We start from the raw sequence: 20,218 nt of genomic DNA, 5'->3' as shown, positions 1-20,218 counted from the left end.
TTGAAATTTCATTTTTTATGAATTAACCTTTTTTTATTTAAAATTAACATCGCTTCAAATTTAAATATGAACTATTACATTCTTCGTTGAGAATTCATCTCTTTGACTGAACATTCGTGTTTTTTTTTTGTTGAGAAAATTAATCTTCTTGATATAAAGTTTATGTATTTGGTTGAAAATTCAACTATTTTATTGAAAATTAACTTTTTCGTTTAAATTAACAAAAAAAAATATATATAAGTTTAAATTTAATTTTTTATGACTTAAGCTTTTTTTTATTTAATGTTAACATCTCTTCAGATTTAAATATCAACTATTACATTTTTCGTTGAAAATGAACTGTTTTCTTAAAAACAAAAAGCAAATATTTTATAAGTGGAAATTTCGTTTTTCTATGAACTTAACTGTTTATTATTTAATATTTACATCTTTTCAGATTGAAATATCAACTTTTACATTTTCTGTTTTCTAGGTATAAAACTAATCGACGAGTAGGTTTTTAAAAAATCCAGATTATTTGCTTAAAATTACAAAGAAACTTAGCAGCAAGGAATTTCAAAAAAAGTCGCATACAATTTTTAAACATAGTTTTAAAAGTCAGTATCAGACACTGAATCCATGGTGTCTAGTGTCTACTCTACCTGGAAAACATGAAATTGCCAAGGAAATTTTGAGAGCGTGCTAATTTTATTGCAAATTGCATTATAAAATTGAAAATCAATGATTCTTTATTTGTGAAAGTAGGTTTACATTTCTTTATTTAAGTTATTTGTTGATTATTCGTTTTTTTTATATTAGTTTTGTTATCAGAAAATTTAGCTATACCAGTTGACTATTCCATCATTTTATTCAAAAAATTAACTTCTTTGGTTAAACATTAATTATTTAACTAAAACTTTACCTATTAAATTTTTGGTTGAAAAGTTATATTTTTAGATGAAAATTCGAAAATATAACAAAGTTAAAGATTCATTATTTTATTTGAAAATGAATCTTTTTGGTTTAAAATTTAACTATTGCAGTTGATCCATAATCTTAGTTCAAAATTCATCACTTTTGTTGAAAATCTTTTTTTGCTTTTTGGTGAAGCATTAATTTTTTTAACTGAAAATTGGACTATTTCATTTTTTGTTGAAAATTGATCTTTTGTAGCTGAAAAATTGTATTTTTTGTTAGAACTTAATCTTCTTGGTTTAAAATTAATCTTTTTGATTGAAAATAAACCTACTCGGTTGAAGGTTAAAATTTCATATAATAATATAATATAATAAAAATTCATCTGTATGGTTTAAAATTTATCTATTCCAGTTGAAGAGTTAACATTTTAGTTGAAAATTAATCTCTTTGATTGACACTTTTTATGGAGGATAATTAAATGTTTTGACTGAAAATTCAACTATTCTATGTTTTATTGGAAACTGATCTTTTTTGTTCGAAATTTGACTATTGGTTGAAAATTGGTATTTTCTAGTTTAAAATTCAACTTTTTTGGTTATAAATTCATCTGTTTTGTTAAAAATGCAATATTTTTACTTGAAAAATTAGGAAGCGGTTTAAATTGAATTTAATATATGAAGTAATGTAAATTAATAAATTTGCAAGCAAAAAGACGAATTTCTTAAAAGCTCGGTCTGGTCATACATTTTAATAATTATGAAAAAAGCAACAATAATAAAATATTAACAAAAAAATCTTTTTTCGCAATTATAAAAATTTAGGATCAGCCCAACCTTTCTTAGTGCATCTGATTTAATATCTCAAATTTTCAATACAATGTGGCGCTTCGTGCGAAAATAAGTTAAGGAATAAAAAAAGTGTTCTTAAGGTAGGAGTCTGTCCGCGTGACACGCTCATAAAAGAGAAAAAATAATGTAACCAAATAGTTGCATTTAGAACCAAACAATTGAATTTTTCATAAAAATAGCCGAAATTGCAACAAAATAGATGAACTTCAGAAAAAGTGAGAGATTCTTATTAATTCAAAGATTTTAAGAGATTTCCAAATATTTTTTGCATTAATTTTAATGGAATTTACCCTAAATTCTTATTAATTTGTTCTTAATTCTATGGAGTTCTCTTGAATTTTTTAAATTCACTTAAATTCTTATATTCACTCAACTCTACTCAATTGAATGTTTTCTTTTTTTTTATTTGCTTTTTTAATTCACGTTAAAGTCTTCTAAACTTCTCCAATTTTGAAAGATGAAAACGTTTGACAAATTTTAAATGTTGTCCAATTTTAGAATTTTGATATTTGAATTGTTCATTTTTTTGAAGTGGATAATTTGTAATTGTCCCATTTTGAAAGTTTGATGCTTGAAATTGTCTAATTTTTGAAGTTTTTAATGTTTCAGTTTTTCATGTTTAAGATAGGAGTTGTATTTTAGGTTACGTTGACTTAGAATTTTCAAATGTTCAAAATAGTAATTTTAAATAACAAATTTCTGTTATAAGTTATTAAATATAAATTTTAAGTTCACAGAACGAATATTAACATTTTAAGTACAACGAAGGTCACAGAAGGTCTCTTAATTGAAAGAATACAATTAGAAATGACATTTTCAACTAACTTCATTATAAGTAACCTCACCTATTTTTAAGTGCCTCCCTACAATTTTAATTTCAATCATTTACCTTCTGTTTAGTCCTACAGTAATTTACATTTACAGTCAAGATCAAACACAGTCTGAATTTCAATATTACATGCCGCTCCCTATAGCCTCTTTTTTAGCCTATTTTCCAGCCATAATGGAACTTAAACAAACTTTATCGAAACTTTCAAAATTCAGGGATTATGAGAGAAAAATATTCCAAATCAGGGAATTTTTGTAAGAAGTAACTGTAAAAAATAATCAGGGCTGCGACACAGTTACTATCAGTCACTTTTTTCTAAAATCACTTTTTAGTTCCTTTTTTAAGATGAAATCACTGCCGTCCTTTTTCTTTTAATAAATTTACTCATGGGTTAATTACTATTTATTTTATATTTTATATATATTTTTGGATTGTCTTGAATTATTTAAAAATATATTTTAGGGTGTTTTTTAATATTCTTAGACACTTTTATTAGATTTCAATAATCTGAAAGGATTTGGAAGATTTTAGGGTATTTCTAAGAATTCTATGGAAATTTCAAGACATTTGAAAAGTTTGAAAGGATTTCAAAAGGTTTAAAATTATTTTAAATATTTTAGGAAATTCTAAAAGAATCCAAAGAATTTTTTAATAATTTTTATTAATTTTGTGGGATTTCAAAGCGCTTAGAATATTTGAGGATAAAGAGTTTTCTAGAATTCCGGAAATATGGAACGATTTTACAGGAACTATAGGTTCTAAGGATATTCACGAAACATTTCACGGGATTTCATAAGATTTCCGATGATATCAATAATTGTGAGGGTTTTTAAAACTGTCAAGGTATCTTCGTACATTTTCCTGGATTTCAGAAAATATCATCAGATTTCATCAAATGTCACGGGATTTTATCATATTTTTTAAACAATTTCAAGAGGTCTCTAAGGGTTTTCATAATTTTAAGGGATTTTAATATTTTAATAGATTTTATTATTTTACTGGATTTCAAAGAATTTATTCACAAGAAGTGAGGAGATTTTCAAGATTTCACGAGATCTTAAAATTTCTCTTTATTCTTCGAAATTCACTCAATTTTACTCAAATCAAATTCTTTGGAATACTATTTTAATGATTCTAAGCTAATTTGAAAGTTCCTCGATTAAAAAAAAAATTATTTTATTTTTAAATTCTTTTCAGTTTTCAATTTTACAGAAATAAATGTTTTATTTTAAAAAAATTCCTATTTATTCGAATTTTTTTAATTTAACTCGAATTGTTTTGCAGTCTTGAGAATTTATCCTGAATTTGTTACCCCATGAGCGTGACAAAAAGTACCCTTTGGTCCCTATATTTTATTTCATATAGGAACTGTGAGGCCTGTAATAAACTCAGAACTGCCTCAAAATAATACTCTTTTATTAATAATTAAACCGAAATATTTTTATTTATTTCTATTCATATTTTGATTACTATTTTTCCGTAGGTATTTGTCAATAATTAAAAGTAGTTGTAAGTATAATGCGTATATGCGCGGATGTACGTGATTTTGATATTTGTATGGAGAGGAAAAGTTCCTTCAACCTTAGAAACACATATTCGAACAAGGATCTTCGTGACTCTTATGCCCAATTACAGGAAAGTAATTGTGAATTCAATCCACTTCACAAAAACAATTCTTACGTTACAAGAATTTTTCCATACCTAGTAAACATTAATCGCCACGAGGACAAGGCTCGAAAACTAAAAGATTTGGCCTATATATCTAGGTTTTCAAGTTTACATTTTTATTCAATTCTCGAAATTTACAAACAGTTCTTTAAAGAGAATTATAAACACAGAATATTAAATATTTTTGAATTTAAAAAACTTGAATTCTTTCAAATTCATTTTGATTTTTAGTTTCCAAATTAGTTGAAATAAAAATTGGTTACAACAATAGGAGTAAAGAAAGATCTAAAAGAGCATAGAACATTGTTAAATTTCCAGGGTGTCTACCCTGCCTGGAGAAACTGGAAAACTTGGAATTCTCAGAAAATTTTTTTTTATACCTGGATAAACCTGCAAATTGAAGGGAATTTTTATTAAAGCCGGGGAATTTTTTCGAGGCATAAGTAGCTTTAGATTACTGTATTTAATTTTTTTTTAAATACGCTTTTTATTTTGGTTTGAAATTAATTTTTTAACCGAAAATTTAACTTCTATTTTTGGTTCAGTATTGGTCGGTTTTAATTGAAACTTAATTCTTTTTGTAGAAACTTAATCTTCTTGGTTTTAAATTCAACTCATTTTGAAAAGTCGTCTTTTTATTGAATTCAAATATTTTTAATTCAAAATTAAAATCTTTTTTGGTTGAAATCTCATCTACTACGTTTTACGTTCAAATTCATAAAATGCAAATTTAATTATGCTTGGTTGAGGTTAAACTCTTTCGTTAAAAATTATTTTTTGTTGAAGATTCATCATTTTATTTGAACATGTAACTCTGGTTGAAAAATGAGCTATCTTATTGAAAATTCGTTTTTTCTTTGGCTGAAAATTAATTTCTTTAAACGGAAAATGTAACTATTCCAGATGAATTTTGGTATAACTTATTTTTCTTGGATAAAAATTAATCTTTTTGTTGAAAATTCGATTATTCCAGTTAAAAACTCCTCATTTTGTTTGAAAATTTAACAGTTGATCTTTTTTAGTTGAAAATTTGCCTGTTTTGTTAAAATTTTGTTGTTGAAAATGCAACTACTATTTGTTAAAAAATTCATAACTTTTGTTGAAAAATCGTCTTTTATGCTAAAAAATTGATTTTTTTATAAGAATTGAAGTATTCAAGTTCAAGATTAATAATTTTAGTTGACAAACTCTTTTTGCTTTAAAGTTCAACTATTCGAGTTGAGATTTACCAGTTTATTGAAAATTCATCTCTTTGGTTGAACATTAATTTTTTCAACTGATAATTTAACTTTTAAATTTTGGGTTGACGATTTATCTTCTTTAGTTGAAAATGCATGTATTTTTATGAACATTCGTAATTTTGGTAAAAACTAATTCCAATTTAATATTCATCAGTTTAGTTGAAAAATTATTTTTTTTTTATTAAAAATTATTGAAAGTTAAACTTTTTTTGTTAAACATTCATCTTTTTGGTTTAAAATGTATCTATTTCAGTTAAATATTCATGATTTCCTTTTAAAATTCAGAACTTTGGTTAAAAATCTCTTTTACCAAAAATTAATTTTTTTAACTGAAAAGTTAACTAATCATCTTTTTACATATTCCTTTTTAGTTTAAAATTTAACTATTTGGTTGAAAATTCATGTATTTTGTTGAACAGTCGTTTTTTTCAGAAAATTAATCTTTTGGTTGAAAATTCAACTATTTCAGCCAAAGATTAATCATTTTATTTAAAAGTTCATCGTTTTGGTTAAAAATTAATCTATTTTCTTGAAAATGCAATATTCTATTATTCAATGTCATGGACTTTATATACAAATTCAATAAATAATCAATTATGTTTTTAGTATTATTCAATTATTTTATTTAAGAATGGTCCTAAAATATTTAAGAATATATTGTAATATAATTTGTCTTTATAAATTACACATATTAATTGAATCTCTAGAAAATGAAAAAAACATTGCTTATAACATATAACACATACTTATATAATAACACAGACGATTATTTTAAAAAATGTGAAATATTGTAACGGCTTTGTAATATGAAAAATTATACCTGGAAAAATATTGAGAAATCTGGAAATACCTAAAATTATAAGGGAATTTCTTTTTTTTCAGGATTTGAGTAGACATCCTGATTTCTTTAATGAGTTTCAACAAACATTAATGAGACACAATCATATGATAGAACTATTTTTCAAATTTTCTTAAAAGACATTTAAGTGGATTTGAATATAATGAGATAGATTCGTTTTTCATTTGGGTTCTCCAGGAACTGGATTTCTGGTTTCAACTAGAGAGGCTTTTGAAAAATAGTTTCTTTTATTTTCTTAAGGTATTATTCAGGATTAATTTTTTTTTTCTTTAATATTTCATTTGTAAAGTTAATTTTTTTTTAGTAACTAGTCATTAGGACGAATAATAATTCTTCTAGGCTAAATGGTGGAAAAAACTCGTGAATGTAGTCTGACGTCCTTCTGAATAACAGCAACACGTTAATTATTTCTTTATAATCGAGAGGTAGATGCGAAAGAAAATTATCTTATGTAAGTGATGTATCATCTGCAGTGTAGTTCGCGTATGGCGAGTGGGCGCGTTTGTGTTTTAACAGTGTTGAACATCAACTTAGCGCCGACGCTCATTTTCTGATTGTCGATAAACTCACTGAATTTATTACCAGTTTTCGTCACCAAACTCTCATTTCATCAATATATTTTCTTTAGATGCGCATCAATATTCATCAGATTCTGCTTTTCCTCATTTTTATTTTAATGAAATTTATTTGACAAAATAACAATTTACACTAATTTATATTTTTTCTGAATGAACTGTTGATGTAATTTGTATTTTTCCATATTACCATTTAGCCTAATTTTTATTTTTCCGAATTAATATTTTCCCTAATTTTTATTTTTCCGAATTACCCCTTGGCCAAATTTTAATTTTTCCGAATTATTATTCTCACTAATTTTAATTTTTCCCAGTTACCATCTTTCCTCAATTCAATTTTTCCAAATTACTGTTTGCTTTCAAGAATAAGGTAAATTATGTCAAATGGTAATTCGGAAAAGTTAAAAATAAGCTAAGTCGAATTGGCGAAATATTCAGGCGCCTGATTCTTTGATTGGTAATATTAAAATGAAAATCTTGCCAATATTTCAATCGGGAAGCAATTAATATTTGAAATTATTACAATTTGCAAAACGAGGAAATATTTTTTTTTATATTTAACGGTGTCAAATTTTAAAAACGCTCTTATTTTTAAAACATGTAAATTTTAAAGAATCCTAAATGAATTATAAAGAAATTTCATTGAAAATGTTTCAATTTAAAACAGGATGAAGGATATTTTAAATATATAAATTTAGTGAATTAAATTTTTTCAATTTGCTTAGAACACTGAAAGATTGACATTTTTGTCTTTATATTGTCTAATGTGTAAGTTTAAATGTAAGATTTGTCCAATTTTGAACCCTACAAATTTGAAAGTGTCAAATTTTGGAAATCTAAATTTTTTAATTATCTGTTTTGGAACCGTACCCATTTTTAATGAATAATTTAGATTTACAAATTTTCAACTGTTCCTTTTTGGAATTTTAAAACTAAAAATTGCCCAATATTTTTTACTCTAATAATTTGAAATTTAAAGTTTAAATTTTATTAAATTTTGCTATGATATAAGTATTTTACTGAAATAATTTTCGAAAAAAGTTATTATTCAAAGGAAAAGTGGGAAATGATTGGGACTTTTAGTGCAGTGATTATAATCTGGTCTCTTTTTCCTCTCTTAAATTTGAGAAGTCTCATGAAACACGTAGATTCGAAAAATTTCGCCCTTTTCCACAAAGTTTCGATTCATTTTTCATGAGTTGTAAACAAAAACTTAAGGCATTAGGAAACCAGACAGTTTGAAAACTGAGGATTAGATCGAAAAATTAAACCCGAAAGGTCAATGAATGCTGTCGTTGGAAATAAAAAAATAATCAAATTTTTCACGAAAATAGTGGAATAAATTCTTTTAAATAAAATTAATCTAGGCATTATATCTAATTCAAATGAAAAGGCTTGCAATTCCTAATATTTCGAGTAAAAATATTGCAGTAATAACATTCATTTTCTACGAAAAAAGACGAATTTTCAGTCAAAGAGATGAATTTTCAATTAAGGAGTTAAATCATCAATAAAAAGAAATGAGTGATTAATAAAGTAATTCAACTTTCAACCGAATATAGTTTAATTTTTGTCAAAAAATATGTAGTTGAATTCATTTAAAAAGTAAGGATTTCTAACAAAATATATGAATTTGCTAACTAATAGATCAATTTGCAACCAAAGTAATTAATTTTAAAAATTAGGGATCTCTAACCACCATAATGAATTTTCTACCAAAAAGGCGCATTTTCAACAAAAGATGAATTTTTTAACAAATAATTGAAATTGCTAGAAAAATTATCAATTTTCAACCAAGAAAAATAATTTCAACCAAAAAAATGTATTGATACAAGATATATTGATTTCGACCAAAAACTTAAAATTTTAAACCAAAGAAATGAATTTCCCACTATAATGATGAATCTTCAATAGAAAAATTAATTTTGTTTCAAATAGTTAAATTTAAAACCAAAAATATGAATTTTTAACAATACAATTAAGTTTCTAACAAAAAGGTCGATTTTTCAATAAAATACATGCATTTTTAGCTAAAAAAGATTTTTTTTTACAAAAAATGGAATAGTTAAATTTTTCATTAAAAAATAGATTTTCAACCAATTAAAAACGAATTTTTAACATAATAGTAAAATATTCGATAAAAAAAGAGATTTGTGTTAAAATGATAATAGTCAACCAACAAAATCAATATTGATCAATATTCCATCATTTTAGTCGAAAATTCATTTTTTTTTAACATCAATTTTTCTACCTGACAATTTCACTATTCAATTTTTGATTTAAAATTTATCTTTTTTAGTTGAGATTTATGTACCTGGTTGAAAATTCATATATTTGATTGAAAATTTAACTATTCTAGTTAAAAATTTTTCATTTAGTTGAAAATTCCTCACTTTGGTTGAAAATTAAAATTGAACCTTCTCATGTTGGATTGAAAGTTGATCTTTTTTATTTAAAAGTTCAACTGTTAGGTTGAAAATTTGTCTTTTAAGTAAAAACTTAATCTTCTTGTTTGAAAATTCGTCTTTTTGGTTAAAAATTCATCTATTCGAGTTGAAAATTAACAACTTGGGTTGACATTTGGGGGGGGGGGGGGGAATTAATTTTTTAACTGAAAATGTGAGTGTTGAAAATTAAGCTACTTAGTTGACAATTTGTCCTTTTTAGTTGTGAACTAAACTATTTCGTTGAAAATTCGTGCATTTTGTTGAAAAATCGTCCTTTCTGGTATAAATGTTTTAAAACTCAATTGTTTGGTTAAAAATTCATCTTTTTTGTTGAAAGTGCAATATTTTTACTTGAAAAATTAAGAATTAAAAGCAGTTTAAACAAGTCGATAAAATAAACATTTGGTTACATTATCATTCAAATTCATGGACTTTATGAACAAACTCATGAAATGATTATATTTTTAGTATTATTTAAACATATAAATAATTGATGGTGGTAATATGTTCAAGAAAATCTTGTAATGTAATTTGTCAAAGCTTTCTAAATGAAGCATATCAACTGAATCGCTAGAGACAACCAAAAACAAATTTATAATGAACTCGCACTTGAGATTTAAAAAAAAAACCTGGAATTGCTAGGGATTTTCTTGAATATGAGTAAGACACCCTGTAGAATAGTTTTTACTATTGTTGGTTTTATTATTTTTAGGAAATTATGTTTTTTTTTTTAATTTTTGATCCAAATTATAGCACTATTCGCATAATTCGATTTGTTGACATTCCAACTTTTTATAGAGCATTGTAGCGATTATAATCTAGCCACAGAGGCACGTCGTGGCCTCTTGCCCTTCCTATAAGCCGCCAATAGCCGCCTATCGTATCTGATGTAAGGGAAAATCTCCCACCTATGCCCCCCTTCTTCCGAAGTCTTCGCGTTCCGATTCAAACTCGCGACTCGCGAACAGTTCAACACTACGCTAAGGTAGTTGTTCCACCGCGTAACTATCAAGCGGCTATTCTCTAGCAATTTTTATTTTATTTTATTTTTTAAAAATCAATTTTCATTTTAATAATTTTAGTCATCGACATTATCTCACCATTTTCTATTGTGAAAATATTGATAAATATAACTTTTTGGGTGTGTTTTTTAATACCTTTTAATTCCCGTGCTGAAACAAACACATATCACGTGTATTTACTGTACGATTTTTGCCCAATTAATATATATTTTTTTTGTGAAAATGTGAAGAAAATTGTGCTAGTGTTTTCTAAAAGTGAAGTGCTCTCGATTCGAAAACTTGGAATTATAGAATGGTTTGTTTGCTGGAGAGAAATTTTATTATATATTATATTTTATTATATTTCATTATAATATATTGAAAATTAGATGTATAAATGTTTTAATTCGTCTAAAATTTCATAGAAATGTGGGTTCCAATTTGAAAAAACTGAAACAATCTAAAACAAGAAATTCTGTATAGATTATACAATGCTGAAATGGAATATAAAAGTGTCATTCATTTTTTTTGCCTTTTGTAAAACAAATCCATTGAATGATATTTCTAAAGATTTCATGGAACGCCCACACGGAATTCCATATGATCTTCTACAAATAATAGATAACTATGTATTTGAATTTAAAGACTTGAACGATTCTTTTGTTTACTGTAGATAAAATTTCACAATTTCAAGTTCCTTGTGTAAAGATAGATGAAGAATGTCGGCTAATTTTGTCGAAACTACTTTTTTTAAAGGAAATATTGAAACTCGAAAGAAATAATTACTAATGAATTTTATCTAGCTAATTATTTATTTCAATATTTCTATTTAAAATTGTTTAATTTGCTAAAACTGAAGTTTGACATTTTTATTTTAAATGAATTTTTAATTAAAGATTGTTGAATTTTAAAAGATTTAAACTCTAAATGATTCAAAAGTTGAAAGCATCATTCAAAATTGCTTATTGTTATATGTAGCTTTTAAATTTTACCTTTTGTTTAATTTGTAATCCTTTAATTGAAAGTTTCTCAATCGTGGATTGTATTACATTTTTATATATTTAACTTTTAACTGGTCAATTTTGAAATCTTGATCTTTCAAATTTTTTTGTTTTTATTGATAACTCACTTTAACACTTCAACTATACAAAACCTAAGTGTTGAAGATTGATCTGTTTTTAATTCTTTTATGTAAAGTTCTTTAATTTATTAACTTTATTTAATTTTTTAATTTTGAAATATTTAAATAGGACATTATAACATTTTTAAGTTGTACATTCTAACCGGATCAATTATTAATGCTTTTTTTATTATTGTCTTTCTGTTGATTTTAATTAGCCTCACAGTCATTTATTTTGTAGTTTATGAAACTAGAAGAAGTTTCCGGGATCCCTTTAAGTTTGAAATTAAAAAGTTTCCCATTTTGATAGTTTAAATTGCAAAATATCGATGGTATGGTGTACATTTTTTCGCGTTTCATTTTGAACTTTACAAATTTAAAATTGTTTTATTTTGGAAATGTTATGTTTGAATTGTCCCACTTTGGAACCTTTAAAGTTTAAACTTTTCCAATATTTGGTAATAAAAATGTTCAATTGTACCATTCATAAAACTTTAAAATTGTCCACTTTGGAAGTTAAGATTGTCGAATATGTATTTTGAACGCTAAAAAAGTAAGCTTGTCCGATTTAAAAGCTTTTTTTTAATTTTGAAATTGAATTAAAAAGTTTGAAAAAAAATTTTATAACTTTCAACTTAAACATTTTTTAATTTCGGAAGTGTCAATTGTCCCATTTTTGAAATTTAGAGTTTTAAATTATCTAAGCTTAAGTGTTAAAAATTGAAAATTAACGGACTATCAATTTAAAATTAGAGACCAATTTCTAACCAATTACTAACATTACCAACATATTTCATTGTTCAATTTAGAGTTTTAAATTTGAAATTTTCCAGTTTCGGTTGTTCAAATTTTAAGATTTTCCAATATTAGACAATAAAAATGTTACATTGTCCCACTTATAAAAGCTTAAAATATAAAATGGTGCGCTTCGGAAGTTAATATTGTCCAATATTTTGAGATCTGAAAATATTAAATCGTCAATTTTCAAAGTTTTGAAATTTGAAATTATCCCATTTTGTGTTTACTTTGAAGTTTTTCGATTTTGAACGCTAGACATTTCTAATTGTCCAGTTTTCAACGTCATAGAAATTGAAAATTTTAGTCCAATTTTTGAAGTTCTGAGCTGTCTAAATTTGAGCGGTAAATATTTGAAATTGGTTCACTAGTAATTTAAAATTGAAAACTGTCTTATCCTGAAAGTTTAAAATTGTCAAATTTTTACCCCTTATCATTAGAAAGTGTCTCATTTGGTAGTTTAAAAGTATCCAACTTTGAATGTTATAAATCTGATATTGCCCAATTTTTAACAGTATAAAATTTGTAATTGTCTAATTTACGCGCTTACAACTTCAAAATTTAAAACTGTACAATTCTGAATGTTTAAATTTTGGGAATTTAAAATTAAAGTTTTCAAATTTTTCACGCTAACAATTTTAAACAAAATTTCTAATTAAATAATACTTGTATAAGTGAAAATTCCTATTACTGACACATCTAATAATTTCTCATTTTTAGTACTAAATTTAAACTTATAATTTATTATTTAATTAATTTTAAAGTCCCTTTGTTGCCAAATCATTTGAAGTCGAAATGTCGGTAACTGTATGGATAACGCTTTTTTTTAATTTTAAATTTACTTTTGATTTTAATCTCTGGAATGCTTTTTGAAACCCAATAATAATAAATATAGTACTTATTTTTTTAACTCTGGTCATTCAATTAAGATCTTTAAAACCACATTCAGTGTTGCGAAAGTGGAGGAATGGTTGTTGTGAAAATATTCAATGTTTAATTAAGCAGGATTGATTGACTGGACTTCTCCTTCCTTTTGCTCTAAATTCGAGATCCGAGCTTGCTTTGTGGGATGCTTACTGGTATCTATTACGTACTATAGTGTACATACCAGTCCGTTGACGTATAAAAGTAATGGCCTTTAATTCAAAAGAAGATGTAAATATCGGAAATAATCAAGAAAGTGCAAAGAATAATTTAACTTTATTATTTTTAGCACTTTATCGCCTTTTTAATTTCATTTATGATATAATTGAATTTCTCTAAATAGTACTTTTAAAAATTCTTGATTCTTTAATTTTAAAAAATTCTTAAACTCTTTTGAGTAATTAAAAGCAAACAAAAGTGAATTTATAAATGTACAGATTTTCTTATCACTAACGGCGTATTAGCCAACCAAATATTGTTCCGCTCGCTAATCCAGGCAATGAGAACTTGGCCTCTATGCAGAACATACTGTTATCACATACGTATACAAATTATTTATCAGATTATTTTCATTTTTTCGAGAAGCAATGATTTTGTGAACAATTTTCCGAATGGGAAAAGTCATGAACTGAGGAATTATTCCTTTCTTCGAACAATGAAAAAGAATGCTGTTATATTAGGGGAATTCTAGTTTCTATAAGCAATTTTCAAAATGCTCAGTCACGGGCAAATAGAGCAATAATTTACCTTGATTATTTTAGGATAGAGAAAGTTTCCGACAACGCAGAATTATTTTCAATTTTTTGCAGTGGCAAATGTTTACGAAAAGGTTATCGATTTGAATTATATTTTATTTAGTTACAAGAGTAAAATCGAAAATTTACAGGCTTGAAAGTGTTGAATTTTAACTTCAGTTTGAAAACGTTTACAGGGTGCCCCCAGTAATTTTTACCCACAAAATAAATGAATAAATAATGAATGAATAATGAATCAAATGTGTCTAAGATTGTCCAGTAGTTTTGCATAGGTCAAGCTGTTGATCAGGAACATTGTTTTATTTTATTTTAAGCTGAAAATAAACCTGATATTCATTTATCTTTAATACATGAGGGACATGGATTTTCATATTGCTAAAATTGTTTTATAAGTGAAAATCAAATATAACAATGGGCTCGATGTTATCAAGGAAAACTAATAACATCATGCTTAGCACATAAAAGTCTGTAAACAGAGTGGCCGCTGGACCGGGAAAAATCGAGAAATAACCATTTATTTGTTGACCGGGAATTTTACAAATTTGTAGAAAAAAAGATTTGTCCAAGTTTGATTTCCACAGTTTTTAAAATAATTATTTAAATTGTTACAATCACTTACAATATTCCATTTTAGATTTTAATTTTTGAGCGTACATTTTTCATTTAGAGAATTTAAAAATTCAGTTTTAAAGACCTAATAAATTAAAAACTAGAATCGTTTGAAATCAACAATTTTGGATTTAAAGAAACCTGTTTGGTTGATTAACTGTGAATATAAATTACAATGAGTTTAAACATGGAAATATTCATTAAGGATTAAAAAGTGACTAATAATTGATTTTACAAGATGATTCGAAATCAGTTCGAAATTTAAGAATTTCTAAATTTTAACGTTAAAGATTCAACTGTTTCATTTGGAAGGTCTTTGTATTTAAACGAATGTAAACGTTTAATTAAAACTTTATAAACTATTAAAAAAGTTTTTATTACTTCAAAACAATATATTCACAAGTAAAGATTTTTATTAAATTTAAAATATTGTTTTAGTCTCAAATTTTAAACTTTGAAATTGGAACTGAACTTTGAGCGTTACAATCTTAATTTTTCTATTTAAATATTTTAATTTACAAGCATAATTATTGAACTTCGATGTATGATAAATATTGAACACATGTTATTATTCCCAGAAGAAATTTGAGTGAGTTGAAGAGATATTTAGAAGGTTTGAAAAAATTCAAAATCAATAAAAATTATGAACTGATTTCAAATACATAATTTCGGTGCAAATAGCCCACGGCCTAATTAAAAACAAAATATAGATTTGTGCAGATTTCGAAAAAAAAATTTAGAAGATTTCTAAGAACTGTGAAAGGCTTCATGAGAATAAAAATGATTTTCGTAAGATACCTAGAAAAATTGAAAATGACTTTTTATTTTGAAAAATTAATCTTAACAGAATATTTCAACAATAGTTTTAAAAAATTCAAAAATAATTAAAAATTGTAAAAATGCGAAACAACATGTGGATGTTCCAAAATATTGCTAGACATAAATTGCTTAAAATGATTTGCAGCTCAGTTTTTAGTGCTTCAAATGGAAACATTTTTAGCTTTAGAGTTTTTTTTTACTTTCATTGACCGTGAAAAATGTTTTCGAACCGGGAAATGACCGGGATTTTTTTCTGCGATTAAAACGGCCACCCTGCGTAAAACAAATGATAGAAAAAAAGAGTTATTTTAATTAGTTTTCATAATTTAAATTCGAAAACTTTTTTGTATTTGTTTGCAAGATTTCCGACATTCTCTGCAATTAATTTTACAATGTAGATAAATATTTGGTGACGGAAAAGGGAAAATTTGTGAAAAACGTATATTTAACTTCTTTTGCAAGGTATAATTTGAGACAGCTCGTTTTTATATTCAAATAAAGTAGAATTTCAATTATGCTTCCTCAAAAGTTTTATCAAAGCATTCGGCGGGTATTCTGATTAAATTGTTAAACCTGGAATTTAAATTTATTTGCCTTGTAAATTGTGCCTAATAACACAATAATAAAAGAATTAGAAAATTTAATTTAATTGAAATGTGAAAAAATTACGATTGATTTAGGAAATAGAAAATGAACATTTCTAATAAAAATCCTACTCCTGTGTGAGGGGGAGTTTAGATACGTGAAAACACGAAAACGGTATACGTACAGTAAAAATAAACTAATCCAATCTAATTAAAAAATAAATTGGAAGTTTAAATTGACTACGGAATAGACCCTAGTTGGTAGATACGTTGGTAAATGTCGATAAGAGGAATTTTCTTCTATTATTATTTACAATTCCCTCGAGAAAATGCAGATTGACTCTAAAGTATAAGATCGACAAGTAGATCTAGAGATTGTAAAGAGATTTAAAGTAGATAATTCGAATCCTCTCGATATCTCCTGTCAGATAATAATCTATCGTACACCTGGACACGGAGTCTTTCGCATCCACTTGCACGCACGTCTCCAAGTGGCCAAATGAGCAAAAGTTAATCCTGAGGCTAAACACACGAGTGTCAATTTTTTATTCCCCTTTAAGATCGCATCAACGCTTTCACATCTTACATTCTCACGACAGTATCTCCCATTTGCGGGCGGAATCACACGTTGATAAGAACTCGCGGCAAAATTACACGCTTCGGAGAGCAACACGTGCACGCAACTGGATGATATAGTAACCCAGAAATCGACATTTTTACCATTTTCTTGTTATGTACTAATTTACGCCACTTATGGCAATTCTAAGCCGATCGGTGCCTTTTAAAAATGGAAAACATTTTCCACATGTTTAAGTGAGATGTGCACAGGAATTTTTTTACTACAATAACGGGTCAAAAAAAGACGAATTTTTAACAAAACTAGAAGCTCTTACGCGCGCGACCCACTAATTTGCTTGTAATTATTCTATTTGGAAATTAGGTTTAAGAAAATACCACAATAATCATTTTTACTTTAATAACTTCTATTTATACACGACTTCGCACCACCTCCCGCACTCGAGAGGTGGTTTTCTGCAGTTTTCTCTCATCTGATCAAATGTTTAGGCAAATGCGAGTACTTCGAGCAAACTCGTTTGTAGCTGCATTATAACTAAATCTTAGTAAAAAAGAACTGACCCTATTCGTTGAAAAATAGCCCAATTCTAAACTTTTTATGAAACTTCTTTCAATAATTAATAGTTAATAATTCTGTTAAATTTAGCAAATAACTTAGAAAAGAGTCATTACAAAGACAATTTTAGTTAACTTCTTAAACAAATTTGAATAATACCTCAACTCTCAATGTGTTTCTGCAGATTGTTTGAATGATTAATAATGATTATAAATTTACAAAGTAACGTGCAAAAGGATCATCGAAAGACATTTTTATTTCATTCCGTAAACAAATGATGCCTCTTTCTTGAAAATAGCCAAGCTATAAATATGTTGATAAACATTTTTTAAATAATTAATAGTTGTAGATTTTCAAAGCATCAAAAAAAAAACATCATCGGAAAGATAGATATTCTTAGTTAACTATGGTAAAAAATGAAACCTACTCGTAGAAAGAAAAGCAAACTCTTAATTTTTCAATTGAAATTCTTTCAATAATTAATAGTTCTTGTAAATTTACAAAGCAACATAGAAAAGAGTCATCGAATGGACATTCCTAGTTGATTTCGAAAACAAATTAACTCGTAGGACTTTTTAAATCTACAAAGCAAAATAGGAAACAGTCATCGGATAGACATTCTTGGTTGACTTCGTAAACAGATTTACTTGTAGAAAAAAGGGCAAACACTTAATTTTTTAATTAAAATTGTTTAAAAAATTAATAGTTCTTGTAAGTTTGCAAAGCAATATAGAAAAGGATCATCGGATAGAGATTCTTAGTTGATTTCGAAAACAAATTGATTCGTAGGATAAAGGCCAAACTTTTAATTTTGAAATTAAAATTGTTTAAATAATTAATACTGCTTGTAACTTTGCAAATCAATGTAGAAAAGAGTCATCGCATATACATTCCTAGTTAACTCCGTAAATAAATTTACTTGTAGAAAAAAGGGCAAACTCTTAATTTTTAAATTAAAATTGTTCAAATAATTAATAGTTCTTGTAAATTTACAAAGCAACCTAGAAAAGAGTCATCGGATAGACATTCTAAGTTGACTTCGAAAACAAATTGATTCATAGGATAAAGGCCAAACTTTAAATTTTTTCATTAAAATTATTTAAATAATTAATAGTGCTTGTAAATTTTGAAAGCAATATAGAAAAGAGTCATTCGATAGACATTCTTAATTGACTTCATAAATAAATTTACTTGCAGAACTCGTAGAAAAAACTTTTCTATCACTCTATGGTAAGCGCCAACCAACTTTCAACTATAGTATAGGATAGGATAGGATACTTGAACCCTCAACCAAAAAAAATTCTTTTCAATCGAACTGTTTGTGAAAAGTTTGAGAATGGCACATTCTCATCGCGCGCGGCACGCTTCGCTTGCAAGTTTGAGCGCGCCTAGGGCGCGCGAGGTTGAATATGGCGCTTCGCGCTCGACAGTGAGTTACCTCGCGCTTCGCGCTCGGATATTTTTTCTTTGCATTTGGAATGCTCGAATTAAACTTTATCAAGAAGATCAAATTTAGATGGCAGTATTTATATGCGTCCTCATATTCTGAATTGTCTACTTAATTAAGTGTAGTCAAAGACTAAATTTCTCAAAGTTATGTAGGCTTTGAGGTACACATTCTCATCATGACACTTGCGCTGTGCGCTCGATTTTTTCGTAAATTTCGTCGTTTTTCCACACATTTATATTTTATTTTTTATTTAGAATGTTAATTTTCAAGAATAAAACAAAAAGTACGCGTCCTATCAAGAAGTGATTCTTAACGAAATCGATCTTTTTTGGGATAACCTTTTTGTTCATTTATCTTTTTTCGTGTCCTACATAGTTTGACCATAAAATGGAATTTTTTATTTTTCATTATTTTTTGTGCGATCAAAATTTGAATTTATTTTTCAAGAAAATCCAATAATTTGTTATGATAATCTTGTAGGGCTTACAAAAAGAAATGTTTTTCTTCCCTTGACTTTTTTCATATCGTGCGTTTTTTTGCTTAAATTTTTGATTTTTGGTTGAATAAAAAAATTTTGAAAATGCTATAACTCTGAGAATTTTCTTTTTATCGAAAAAAGTCATTCGGATAAATTGTTGGTTCTTTTTAATACTATAAACATCCGTACATAGAATTTTCAAAATCAGAAAAAAGTGGTCTAAAAAATTTTCAAAATGCGCTCACTTTTTGAATTTTCATAAAAAATGGCTGGTTAGCGAACTCGTCCTTTCTTTTAGGACCTAAAAAAAGTGCGCCAAAAATGTTGCATTTTTGCATTTTCAACCAAAAAAGGCAAAGTTACATTTTCAGTTTAAAAAATTCATATCCAAATCAATAAATAAATTTTCGACAAAATGCAGTGACACTCTAATACTGGCCCGATTTTGGGGCCGACCTTGGCGGGGAATTACCCAGATAGAGGGCCGTTTCATAGAAAACGCTTTTTTTGTTCATGCCTGAGCGACCGCCGCTCATCCCACACAGCTCCTTTTACTCCTATTTGCGGTTCGGCGTCAATTCTCGGAAGAACTCTATCAGGGGGCCCCATATCTAGGGTCACTGTATATAAATTTTCAGCAAAAAAGTTAATTTTCTACGAAATAGTTCAATTTTCAAATAAATAGTGTTTTTATTCAAAAAGTGTATTTTTGAAGCATAAAGTTAAATTTTCAACCATAAAGTTGAATTTACAACCAAAAATATGAATTTTCACCCAAAAAAAGTTCATTTTCGACTAAGCAGTTGAATTTTGAACGAAAAGAGAATAATTTTCAAAAAAATATTTAATTTCTAATTCAGCCCTCGCCCTCTCCCTAAATTCGTAACGTAGTTTATGGACATGCCAAATAATAGTATATTAATTTGAGAATAGGCGATCGTTTCAAATGACTCTGATTGATTCTAAAGAGCAATTTTGTTATTATTCACAGAGCAACTTATCCCGTTAAGCAATGGTTAATTTCCTACTTTTTTTGGTTTTCCTCGATTATTCAACACTATCATTAACCTGGCTTTCGCGAGAATTACTTTACCTCTAGAGATTCGTAGATCCGGAAGATTTTACGCTTAATTATTTCTACGAGGAGTGTGCGTGCAGAATTTACTCAAGAAAAAAACTTTCAAAGG

The 20,218-nt window shown here is 26.7% G+C and overlaps 1 protein-coding gene across 11 annotated transcripts in view; it reads left to right on the top strand.

Moving 5' to 3' along the window:
* Positions 1–20,218, top strand: part of LOC117178043 (CLIP-associating protein 1-A) — a 139,464-nt gene that overhangs the window by 35,553 nt on the left and 83,693 nt on the right. For 4 of the 11 annotated variants that reach the window (XM_033369873.1, XM_033369990.1, XM_033369934.1 and 1 more), the window contains exon 1: positions 10,370–10,681. The exons of the other annotated variants lie outside the window; for them this stretch is intronic. The gene's annotated coding sequence lies outside the window, so the exon portion shown is untranslated. Of the gene's footprint in view, positions 1–10,369; positions 10,682–20,218 lie in introns of those variants that run through there. 11 annotated transcript variants of the gene reach the window in all.

This window comes from Belonocnema kinseyi, chromosome 1 (genome assembly GCF_010883055.1).
Source record: "Belonocnema kinseyi isolate 2016_QV_RU_SX_M_011 chromosome 1, B_treatae_v1, whole genome shotgun sequence".
NCBI lineage: Eukaryota > Metazoa > Arthropoda > Insecta > Hymenoptera > Cynipidae > Belonocnema > Belonocnema kinseyi.
Note: the sequence above shows the minus strand (reverse complement) of the source record. Positions and strands in the feature narration are given on the sequence as shown.